The sequence below is a fragment of the Sorex araneus genome, chromosome X, assembly GCF_027595985.1.
Source record: "Sorex araneus isolate mSorAra2 chromosome X, mSorAra2.pri, whole genome shotgun sequence".
Taxonomy (NCBI): domain Eukaryota; kingdom Metazoa; phylum Chordata; class Mammalia; order Eulipotyphla; family Soricidae; genus Sorex; species Sorex araneus.
This window is the reverse complement of record NC_073313.1, coordinates 252,752,873-252,766,059: the sequence shown is the minus strand read 5'-3', so window position 1 is coordinate 252,766,059 and position 13,187 is coordinate 252,752,873.

The following is a 13,187-nucleotide window of genomic DNA, read 5'->3' as shown; positions in this document are numbered from 1 at the left end:
CTGGGGCGAGGAGGAAGGAAATAACAAGAGTAAAATCTGCTCTGATCTTATTCATTCTCGATGCGGGCATGATTTCCAAACACTCTTCCTTTTGCCTTATGTTTGCTTGTTGGGGGGGGAGCAGTGCTCCACTGCTATTCCATCAGTGCTCAGGGGTGACTCCTGGGAGTGCTCAGGGGACCATGCAGTGCTAGAAAAGCAGACCCAGGCCTCCAAGACACACTGCAGCCTAGTGCAGCCTATTGAGCTGTCTCTCTCCATCCACTCTTGCTTTTATTTTTTTTTTTTTTGGATTTTTGGGTCACACCTGGTGATGAACAGGGGTTACTCCTGGCTCTTCACTCAGGAATTAACTCCTGGCGGTGCTCAGGGGACCATATGGAATGCTGGGAATCGAACCCAGGTTGGCCGCATGCAAGGCAAATGCCCTACCCGCTGTGCTATCGCTCCAGCCCCTGCTTTTTTTTTTTTAATGTTTGAAATGTTATTAACATACCATGACTTACAACATTGTTCATAACAGAGTCATTTCAGGTATTCAGTGTTCCCACACCAAGCCCATCATCAATATGACCTTGGTTCCAGGTCAATGTGACCAATGTCCCCGGTTACCCACCCAGGCCCCCTTTGCAGGCACAAAATAATTTACTTGATATCGCTTGTTAGAACATCCCACAATGGCATTACTAACGTCATTGTCTGAGGGTTCACTGGGCTGTTCGGGGCTAGTTGAGCCTTTAGTCTTACTGTTTTCGCTCATCGCACTTAGTGGGCTTCTACACAACTTTCCCATCTCATTTGCCGCGCTCCTACTGGGCTGTCAGGGGTGTGAACTTTGGAGATGTCACACGGCCACATATGCCGCCAAGCACTTCAGGAGTTGTGGAACTGGAATGATTCGGCCACATGGCATCTCAGGAGAGCAGAGCCTTCTATGTGCCGACAGAAGTCAGGTGTGGGTGGAGCACCCGGCCTTCCAACAGGGTAGGGACTCGCCCCCGCCCCCATCCCAAAAAGGCTCAGGCAATCTGGGCCTAGAGACAGGGCCTACTGCAGCATCTCTCCAAGATCAGTCATAGAGTTGGGACCTCTCGCTTTTTGTATATCATAATGACTTTTTGCTTCACTAAGAATACCAAGAAGATGTGAAATTCCTTAGAGGCAACACTTTTAGTGCTGTTTTAATTTTTAAAATTTGACTTTGAGGGGCTGGAGCGATAGCACAGCGGGTAGGGCATTTGCCTTGCACACGGCCGACCCAGGTTCAATTCCCAGCATCCCATAGGGTCCCCTGAGCACCACCAGGAGTAATTCTTGAGTGCAAGCAAAGCCAGAAGTAACCCCTGTGCATCGCCAGGTGTGACCCAAAAAAGAAAAAAAAATTGACTTTGAATTTTAAAAAATTAGTAAATGCTAGCATGCATTCAATATTTTTAAATAAATATAAGACTAAGAGGCTCATTATGGGATTCAATATTAACGATATGAAAAATAACTTGGGGCTGAAAAGATAGTACAGTAAATGAGTTGCTCACATTGCCCAGGCTCTGTCCCTGGCATCCCATGTGGTCCCCCGATGCCAGGAGTGATTCCTGGATGCGCTCAGGAGTAAGCCCTTAGCAATTCGGGATGAGGCACCCCCCCAAAAAAAGAAAAAAATAATAATTAAAGAAATGAACTCCCAGAACTGTATTCTATTTGTTCTTTTGCTTGTGTTCTGGGTGATGTCTGATGATGCTTAGGGACTGCTCCCAACTTCCAGTAGTGCTTGGAAGACCCTACGAAGCTGGAGATGGAATCCAGGACTTCCACGTGCAAAGCCTGAAGCCTAGAGCTACCCCCCCTGGCCTGAGACATACATTTCTTACCGAAGGAACACTCTCCAATGTTATCAATAATCTCATTCAGTGGAAAATCATCAACTCAGAGTTCTAAGTATCCAGTCATTTCTCTCGTTGGACTAATATTTATTCAAGCATCTGTTGAATGCCACCCATTATGTTGGATGCTCGGGAAAGAATGGCGGATAGAATCAGACTCCTTCCTCGTCCTTCTGGAGCTGATGTTAGCACATCGGAGCCAGGCATCAATCAACACTTCCCAGCAGTAACGAGAAAATTACACTTGTGATGAGTGTTACAACCTGGAGGTAGGTGGTGCTGTGAGAACACTTTAGTTTTTCTAAAACCAAAGCATTCTGTCTTGAAAATCCATCTGCACTGTAGGCAAATCCAGCATTGCTGGATGCTGGCGAAAGAACAGAGAAGGCTCAAGTCAAAGACTCAAACTCCACATTCTAGGTTCAACCTGACCAAGCAAACGCTGAGTTCCTTGGTCCAAGATGGTATTTGATTCCACTTAAAATATATAGGTTCAGCTCCTGGGAAAACTGTGCATCTCAAAATTTAATGGACACAAAAATGACGGGAGCATGTTCAAAGACAGATGCTGTGGTGTCAGGTCCAGGGCTAAGGCTGGCATTCTGCACTTCTAACAAGTTTCCTCACGATGCCAGTCCTTGGGGGTCACAGGCTGTGTGTTTCCCATTCAGGCCAAGACGCGTGCTAGCTAGGTGCTAAAGCCCTCCACCCCACCCAAACAGAGAGAATATGAGTTAAGAGGCTTCTGCGTTTTCTGGGATCACTTTAGATCCCAGTAGTGAAGTCATGGCTTAACCCTGGCACGGGTCTTGCCCACCAGGGTTGTCGGATGATATAACGGGAATTGGCTCCCCTGCCGGCGCCCAGGGTAAAATGCAGTGAGATATTAGAGGAACACGCTCATTTCTAGATGAGAACAAACTCCTAGACTGCAGACCCCAACAGAGGCAGATATAATAAAACACCTGGATCTAGTGTTTTGGGGTCCTGGGGGGGGGGGGGTTGATATGTTGTGCTAGGGATCTAACCCAGATCTCTGCATGCAAAGCATGTACTTTCCCACTGGGTCACATCCCTGGCCCCAAGACCCATTGCTTTTTCTGTCAGCCTGACTGCGCATGCGCACACGCACGTGTGTGTTACTGGGCCACACCCAGGATTCTCAGGGGTTACTCCTGGAAGTGCTCTAGGGACTATTGGGATGCCAGGGATCGCACCTGGATAGGGATGTGTGCAAGGAAAGTACCCTACCCAGCTGTATTATCTCCCTAGCCCCTCAGCCTGACAAATTCTTAAAAGAGAAAAGAAATGGGCTAGAGAGATAGCCCAACATACGGAGTATATGCTTGCATGCAGGAGGCACGGGTTCAATTCCCAGCACTTCAGAGACCCTGAGCAGGAGCAACCGCCAAACACTGCCCACTGCCGGCTATGGCCAAAAAATAACTGAAAAGTTAGGTGATTCCTGTATATGCGCCTGGTGTCGATTTGAATCCTATGGTTTACCGAGCACTGCCAAGCGTCACTTCTGAGCACAGAGCCAGAAACAGCCCCTGACCGATGACCACTGGATATGACCCAGAACCCCAAAAATATACTTTTAAATTGATTTAAGAGATACTTTAAGAGGAAAGAATAACATAAACATGACATAAATGGCTTCAAACAGAAATGTGAATAAAATTGAAATGATAGAAATAAAGAGCCAGATAGACACTGCTGAAGAACAAATTAGCACACTGGGAGACAAGAATGGAGAAATATCCCAGAAGAAAGAAGAAAAGGGAAAAGCCGATAAAGGGAGAAAGCTAAGAGATGAAGAAGATGATGAAGACATAAACAGGTGCCAATACCATAAATAGATTCTAATAGCTAATAGTATCTAATACCTAGATCTTAGTACCTACTTATATCTCCATTGTCTTTTTTTTTTTTTGCTTTTGGGGTCACACCCGGCGATGCACAGGGGTTACTCCTGGCTCTGCACTCAGGAATCACCCCTGGTGGTGCTCAGGGGGACCATATGGGATGCTGGGAATCGAACCCAGGTCGGCCGCATGCAAGGCAAAGCCCTACCCGCTGTGCTATTGCTCCAGCCCATCCATTGTCTTTTTTATTTAAAAACTAATAGCCCCTTCATACAGATAATAGAAATTCAGTTAAAAGAACAATATAAAATGGAGAGTAGAGGCTTGGGAGCTAATACTTGGATTCAGTTCCTAGCACCACATGCCTGCCCCCAACTTCTGCCTGATATGACCCTGGAGGTCTCCTGAACTCCTTTGGATCTGGCCTGGAGGCTCTTGGGAACCACTTGGAGGCCCCAAGACAAATAAATATTAAGGGAAAGAAAGATTTGAGGATATTTGTGTGTGTATGTGTCTCTCTCTACATATATAATCAGGAGAAAACATATCTACAAGTATAAAAATAAAATTTAAGAGCTGGAGAGATAGTTCAGGTGTAGGGCACTTGCCTTGCATTCAGCTGACGCAGGTTCAACCCCCCAACACTACAATTTGTCCTGTGAGCACCCCCAGTAGTAATCACTGAGCATAAAGCCAGGAGGAAGCCTTGAGCACCAGCAGGTGTGGCCCCCAGACCAAAAATAAATAAATAAATAATAAAATAGCAGAGGAGAAATTCAAGAAAAAATATCTAAGTTCTAGAAGTGGTAACTGAAAGAGCAGGTCGCATACAAAAGAACAAGAGTCAGGGGCTGGAATGACGTGACAGTGGGAAGGGCATTTACCTCGCACATGGTTTGACCCCTGGCAGGGGACTGAGTCCAGGTCAGCTGTGTGCAAGGCAAGCACCCTAACTGCTGTGCTATCTCTCTGCCCTCCTCTCTTACAGGTTTTGATGAAACAAGTGGCTGCAGTGCAGAAAGCATTAGGACAAGGGATGGAGGATGCCACCAGCCAGTGCACAGGGGACCATAGAAGTTCAGAGGTCAAACCTGGGCTTCCTACAAGTGCTCCAACCTGTAGATCAGGGTTACTCACTCCTGAGCACAGAGCCAGGAGCAGCCCCTGAGCACTACAGGGTGTGACCCAAACTCCTCCCCCAACCCAAATTTTTTTTTAATGAAATGAAATGAAAACATGTCCACCCCAAACTCTGTGAATGTTTATGGCAGCTTTATTCATAAATAACTGAGACCCGGAAACAGCTGAAACCTTGGTGACTGGGGAGAGAACATTACACCAAGGGCTGGGCTACAGTCCTTGCCTCAAGGGGCACAGGCAAAGGTGTGTCTCTGTGCGTGAAGCAGGGTGCAAGATACACCTGCCATGGGGGTCGCTATGTGTGACTTTCTGGGTGAGGCGGGACAATGGACAGAAGCTGGTCAGCACTGCAGGGTAGGAGATATAACCAAGGGCAAGAAGGAACTTTCTGGAGCTGAGACCATTGTGTGCACTAATGCTGATGGCATTAGACAACAAATGTTGTATTAGGCAACATTTATTTGCCAAATACATAGACGTAGACACTCAAGGAGCCAGAGCAAGAATAGAGTGGGTAGGTTGCTTGCATTGCTCACAACCAATCCGAGTTTTTGTCCCCAGCAACCCACACAGTCCCCCCAGCCTGACAAGAGTGATCCCTGAATGCAGAGCCAGGAGTAACCCCTGGGCATTGCATGATGTGGTCCAAAAACAAAACAATCCAAAAGAACCAAAAGAACATATACACTTGAGGGTTGGAGAGTTAGCTCGGTGGCTAGAGGGTTTATACCTAGACCCACATGTGATCCCCTGAGCATGGTCAGAAGTGATCTCCCCTCCCCAAGTATAGAGCCAGAGTAACAGCTGCACCCCAAAACCAAAGAAAGATAAATAAGTATACACTCCGAAGGGTAGATTTTACTGTGTGTAAAATATTCTTCAATGAAATTCAATGAAATGTATCTGCACAAGCATTTTTATCGGTACACCCTTTGCCAGTTCCTGGAACCAGATGCCCACCTGCCCTCTTGCCCTAAAAACAAAAAAACAAGTTGTGTTGTTTGAATTGTGGTGATTAACATCAAAAAGAACAAGAACAACCAGTGCTGGCACAGGTGTGGGGAGAAAGGGACTCTCTTTCATTATTGATGGGAATGCCAACTGGTCCAGCCTTTTTGGAAAACAATATGGGCATTTCTCGAAAAACTAGAAATTGAGCTTCCCTGCAATACCACTTCTGGGAATACATCCCAAGGGTGCAAAAAAGCGCAGTAGAAATGACATCTTCACCTATATGTTCATTGCAGCACTGTTCACAATAGCCAGAATCTGGAAACACCCCGAGAGTGCCCAAGAACAGACAACTGGTTAAAGAAAACTTGGTACCTCTACACAATGGAGTACTATGCAGCTGTTAGGAGAGATGAAGTCATGAAATTTGCTTATAAGTGGATGGACATGGAGAGTATCGTGCTAAGTGAAATGAGTCAGAAAGAGACAGACATAGACTGTGTGTCTGCACTCATTTGTGGAATATAAAGTAACATAATATGAGACTGACACCCAAGGACAGTAGAGACAGGGCCATGGTTGGTAGCCTGCCTCATGAGCTGGGGGAGAAGGCAGCTGGGATAGAGAAGGGATCACTAAGTCAATGACGGTTGGAGGGATCGTTCAGGATGGGAGATGTGTGCTGAAAGTAGATAAAGGACCAAACATGATAACCTCTCAGTGTCTTTATTGCAAACCATAATGCCCAAAAGTAGAGAGAGAGTATGGGGGAAATTGTCTGCCATAGAGGCAGGGGGAGGATTTGGATGGGGGGGGGCAGGTGTGGGGGGAGGATACTGGGGACATTGGTGGTGGAGAATGTGCACTGGTGGAGGGATGGGTGTTCGATCATTGTATGACTGAATCTTAAACATGAAAGTTTTGTAACTGTGTCTCATGGTGATTCAGTTAAAAAAAATAGAATTGTGGTGTTAAAATTACTGAGGAGGCTGGAGAGACAGCAGAGCTTAGGGCACCTGCCTGGTCTGGAACACCCTGCTTGGAATCATTCTACCACATCCGAGCATCACAGGCACCCCTTGGAGGCCCCAGAGCACCACCAGGTGTGGCCCTGCTGGGGACCCAGGTAATCCCCAGAACTGCAGGATCTAAGCGACACAGCATCCTGGGGCCTTTGCATTGAGGATTGCAGGAAGCCTCCTGCCGACTCCCTTCTGCCTCTGCCCCCCACCCCACCCCCGGCTCCTGAGCCCCACGTAGGAGGTCTCTCTAAAGAGATCCTAAAATAAAATCAATTGCTGTCGAGAATGAGGGCCTCCCCGCAAAGGAGGAGCATTCTTTTTGGCAGAGCCAGAGGGAGTGGAGAAAGGGAAGATCTGAGTTTTGATTTCTTGGAGCACTTCCCTGGGTGTCGCTTTCTTTGCTTTGGAGCTGGGAAATGTTTGGGACCCCGACCGTCGTAACCTTCATTTCACTCAAGGCTGGGAGTGACTGACGCAAAATCCAACCGCTTGGAAAATGCAGAGGGGGGTGAAAGGGGACCTCACCCCACCCCCACCCCGCTCCCCATTCCCAACCCTATTTGTTCCAGATTGATTTATTTCCTGGGAATGCCCATCCTGGGCCCATTAGCAACCCACAAAGAGATTAAGAAACAATTCCATTTAAGAGAAGGCGCAGTTTAACCCCCCACACACACACACCCAAAAAACACGATCCTGATATGGGAATATTTCTGCTATCTTTTATGAACCAAAGGAGCTGGGGTTTTGAGGTCACAGTCAGCCTGACCATATTTTGTTCTTATCTCCCCATTTTCTCCTCCATAATGAAATTTAAATAGCTCGCTATCGCTAAGTAAATAATTGGCGCCATCACAGCCTTCTGGAAGCTTTTAATTGTGTCAAACCAGCTCTTCAATTCTAAACATTCCTTACAACCAAATGATATTTAGAGCTCTGGGTGTCTTCTTAGCAGATGGAGATAGGAACACAAAATGGGATAAGAAGGCCGGGACGTTCCATTAATCATGTCTGAGCTCCTTTATTTCTGGATCACAAAATGCCCAGGGAAACATCTCCGACTTGGTGAAAGTGAATGGGGGGTTGGGAGGGGGTGGGAAGGTGGATCTGACAAAGAGGCAGAGTCTGGATTTCAGTCCCTCAAAGACCAGCTCTGAGGTTGAGGACCAAGCACTCAATAGCCTCTTTTTATTTTATTTTTTTTAATTTTATTGAATCACTGCGAGATATTTACAAGCTTTCATGTTTGGGTTACAGTCACACAATGATAAAACACTCATCCCTCCACCAGTGCACATTCCTCACCACCAATATCCCGGGTATAACCCCCCTTTCTCACCCTCCCCTGCCTCTAAGGCAGACAATATTCCCCATACTCTCTCTCTACTTTTGGGCATTATGGTTTGCAACACAGACACTGAGAGGCCGTCACTTTTGATCCTTTATCTACTTTCGGCACACATCTCCCATCCCGAACGATCCCTCCAGCCATCATTTTCTTAGTGATACATTCTCTATTCCATCTGCCTTCTCCCCTCCGCTCGTGAAGCAGGCTTCCAGCTATGAGGCAATCCCCCTGGCCCTTGTATCTACCGTCCTTGGGTGTCAGCCTCATTCAACAGCCTCTTTGAACCCCCTTTTCCTCCCATGAACCCCAGACTCCCTAGAGCCAGGGTGGACCGTGCCCACCATCCCAAGACATGGGGTCCCTTGGCAATAGATTTACCCCCCAAGGGGCCGGAGTGATAGCACAGCGGGTAGGGCGTTTGCCTTGCACGCGGCCGACCCGGGTTCGATCCCCGGCATCCCATATGGTCCCCAAGCATCGCCAGGAGTAATTGCTAAGTGCAAAGCCAGGAGTAACCCCTGAGCATCACTGGGTGTGACCCAAAAAGAAAAAAAATAGATTTACCCCCCAAGTTCCAGAAAGGGAACTTCCCCCCTTCAGCCACCCAGCTTGGTGAATAGGATCTGCTGGTCCTGGCAGTGCTGACAGGTGTAGAGAAGGACCCCCATGGTGGGAGGGGGTGCGGGAGCAGGCAAAACACAGCCACTGTCCAGCCCCTGGTCAAGGGTGGACCATGGCCAAGGTTTACGTGGTTCAGGGTCGGACATAATTGAAAACACCAGGTGCTTGGGATGCACTGAGCCTTTTCTGCTCGTGGGTGTGGAGACATTCTAGGCAGGAGAGTCAGGAGCACTTGAGCTAAGAGTCCTTTCATTGCATACCTGGGCCTCCACCTGACATATGGGTCTCACTGACCCAAGGGGAGGGGGGCCTGGGCACGGGTGTTAGTTTCAGAAGCAGGGGCTCGGGGAGGTGGGAAGCTCCCTGATTTCTAACCCATCCTGCTGTGAAGCAGGGAGGGGGCAGGGCCCACACCATTCCCGGGCAAGCACTGGGGAGCAAACCCCGAGAACCATCTCCCTACCCTTAGTCAGCGGCATGAGATCCAGTTCCTCAGACATGAGAACCTAGTTCAGCACCTACATTGCAGCCATTCTGTACCTGGACTGCAAGCCACAATGCGCCAAGGGGAAGAGACAGAGACAGAGAGAAAGAAGGAAAGGGTCTGTCATAGAGGCAGGATGGGGGGCAGGGAGGGTGGGAGGGAAACTGGGGACACTGGTGGTGGGAAATGTACACTGGTGAAGGGATGTGTATTGGAACACTGGATGACTGAAACCAGACCATGATAAGCTTTGTAATTCTGTACCCCACAGTGACTCAAAAAATAAAATTTAAGACATATATGCATATATATACATATATATATGTATATATATATATATATATATATATTCTTCCAGTTCCTGCATTCCTGGGAGAATCTCCTTGGAAAATCCTGAAGGCGTGACAGCCTCTGCAGACAGTTACCCATGAGAATCCTCACCGTAATCTGCTCGGTTAAAGCCCCGTGGATTTTCCCTTTCCAACATGAAAACAGCTTCACTGCTTTTCTGGTTGTTAATGTAATGTCTGCCAGGGGGTGGGGGTGGGGGGAGAAGAGTTTAAAGTACACTGCAAATCAAAGACTGGCCTTTCCCTCCCTCTCCCAACTGCAAGGTGGAGCCTTTCTGGCTGACTTCCAGACCTTTATGTGTTTTTAATATGACTTGGTAATCTGGTTTTGTCCTTAGCATCTCAAATGTCTTTCCCTCTGGACATAAATGACTCAACACCATTGTTTGAAAGGATCCGCCATAGGGCTAGAGAGACAGGACGGGGCTTAAGGCCCTCGCCGTGCACGCAGCTGGCACTGGCTCCACCCCTGCCACCCTATGGGGTTCCGCAAGCCCCACCAGAAGCGACCCCTCCTGTGAGCACTGAGCCAGGAGTAAGCCCTGAGCACTGTCAGGTGTGGTCCAAAAACGAATAAAAATAACTGATTCCTCCTACTCTAATGTCCCCCCTTCTTCCTCTGCGGTGTTTAGCCGGCCCAGCGTGAACCCTCCACAGAGGCCTAAACTCTCTGGGGACCGAGACTTAGATTGGCAGAGCTGACCCAGCGGGCATACCACCACCCTTGAGGGGGAGAGTGTTCAGGCTGTGCCTCCCACGCTCTCCCCTCCCCAGCCATGCACTCCCCTCCCCACCCCACCCCCCCACCTCACCCCCAGGCCTTGCAATTTTAATATTTCTTTTTTTTTTCTGCTTTTTGGGTCCCACCCGACGATGCTCAGGGGTTACTCCTGGCTCTTCACTCAGGAATCACTCCTGGCGGTGCTCAGGGAACCCTATGGGGTGCTGGGAATCGAACCCGGGTCGGCCGTGTGCAAGGCAAACGCCTTCCCCGCTGTGCTATAGCTCCAGCCCCGATTTTAATATTTCTACTCCATGTCCCTCCACCTTTGACCAAATCCCCTCACAGCGTCCGCTCTTAGCGCCTGCGGGTGGCACCAGGAAGCTTCCCGGGCTCTGTGCCAACCCAGTCCTGCACCAGCTCGCCAGGGCCCGGCTGCGGGCTCAACACCAGCAGAGGTCACCAAACCCTCTTGCCTGAGGCCCACGAGGAGGCGAGGCCACTGGGGAGACTGTCGTTTCTGCAAAGCCTCCCCCCCAGCGCACCCTGCGCCCTCCCCAGCCACCGTGCTTGGTACACTGTGGTCCAGGTGTAGTGACGGGTCCCCGTGCACACACTGAGTCACTTGTCCCTTCCTCCCAGTTCCCGGACCCAAGGCCAGAGCAGGCTGACTGCATGTCTGCTCTGAAGAGGCGACTTTTTTCCAGGACACACTCCAAGCTGTGGCATGACAACCCACACTCCACCTCTGGCCGGAAAAGTGCTGCAAGCTGCAAGCCGGTGCCTCGGCTGACCTGCATGCAGGGCCTGGGTATACCAAGGGGCTAAGGGGGCCCCAGACCCCAAAAAGAGCCTTTCTGCATTGCACGCCAGAGGCCCAGGTTTCATCCTGGCACCGTCTGGTCCCCCGACATCACCTGAGCACCACTGGTGTGACCCTGATATAGGCAGACAGGGAAGGCGCCCACCCCAGACAATGGCAGTGACCTTCCCGGGAAGTCATAGCCCTGGAGCTGTGAAGGCTGACCTCGGCAGAAAACAGGAAAAAAAAAAAAACAGGAACTAAAGCCTGCTGAGACCCTCACCTGGCGCCAGCAACAGACCCAGAGACTCTCCAGCAGGAACAAAAGGCCAGGAAAGGAATTTCCGAGAAGACCATCAGCACTGCCAAGCCCGAGTCCTGCCTCAGCAACAGATTTGACCCAGGTAGAAGCCCCACATGGGGGCAGGTCGGAGAAACCCTGTAAGAGCCACCTTGAACCAAGGAAGGGCGCTTATGGGGCCCAGCCCACGTGCTGCTTGCGCCCACATGGCCTCGCATGTGTGGTAGCCAACCACATGTGGCGCCCGCGTCTCCGCTCTTGAGATGTGTTCGTTCATGCTTTCCTGTCTCGTGCTGGGTGTGTGCAGGGCTCTCTCGGCCCTTGGAGAAGCCCAAGTTCTCTCTTGAGCACGTTGCTCTCCACTCTCTCCCGCTTTCTCTTCCTCCTTCCCTTCCAAACCTCCAAATAAAATCTGTTTTACTTCACTGCTGGCCTACACTTGAAATTCTTTTCTGCAAGGCGAGACAGGAGCCCAGTAACCCTGGGTCCCGGGTGGCAGAGGCAGACAGGAAGAAAGTGACCGTCTTTCTCCTCCCTGCTTCCCATGAGCCACCTGTGGGACCCAACACTAAACAATAGAAAAAGAAAGAAAGAAAGAAAGAAAGAAAGAAAGAAAGAAAGAAAGAAAGAAAGAAAGAAAGAAAGAAAGAAAGAAAGAAAGAAAGAAAGAAAGAAAGAGAGAGAGAGAGAGAGAGAGAGAGAGAGAGAGAGAGAGAAAGAAAGAAAGAAAGAAAGAAAGAAAGAAAGAAAGAAAGAAAGAAAGAAAGAAAGAAAGAAAGAAAGAAAGAAAGAAAGAAAGAAAGAAAGAAAGAAAGAAAGAAAGAAAGAAAGAAAAGAAAAGCTGTTCTTGGCAATTCTCCACCCTGAGCCAGGCTGGCCTGAGGGAGGACCAGGAAGACTCGTCTACACAGCCGGCTGGGTCCTTCTGGATCCGTGTGGTTCCTACAGCTTGCCCGGGACTTTCCTTCACTCCGAGTTCACAGCCTCAGCCATAACCCTGGCAAAGAAGCGCTCCCGCCCCCACAGAGGTCCTAGTTCCCCAAAGAGGGACCCAAAACTAACAAATGTAATTCGTTTGCAATTTGGATTTGCTTGTGGCGGGGTGGGTGGGGGGTGGCGGTGAGGGCACACCTGGCAGTGATCAGGGCTTATTCCTGGCTCCATGCTCAGGAATCACCACACTCCTGGCTGGGCCTGAGGGAGCAGACGGGCTGCGAGGGACCAGAGTCAGGCTGGCTGCACGTCAGCACATGCCCTCCCTGCTGTACTATGGCTCCAGCCCCTGAATGAAATTGTTGAAGTCAACAAAAAAAAAAGGGGGGGAGAGTGCTTATTCTTGATCACCCTCACCTAGGGGGCGCAGGAGAGTCTGATGGAAGCTGGCAGGATTGGAGGGGAGGGGCGTGGTGGGGGTCTATTGGGTGGCACTCGGGGCTATTCCTGGTTCTGCGTTCAGGATGACCTCCGTGGTACTCTGGGGACCCTATGCGGTACCAAGGATTGACCCAACTGGGGTCAGCAGTGTACAAAGCAAGCATGCCACCCCGTGTACTGTCTCCTCAGACACTGAGGATGTGAGATTGCAGCTGGAGGAACCAGTCCTGTGCCCCTAGGGGATATCGGGGGGACCAGCTTTCCAGACAGAAAATAGCGTTCCTGTCCTTAGGTGACCCTGAAGGAGGAAAAGGCAAAAGGCATG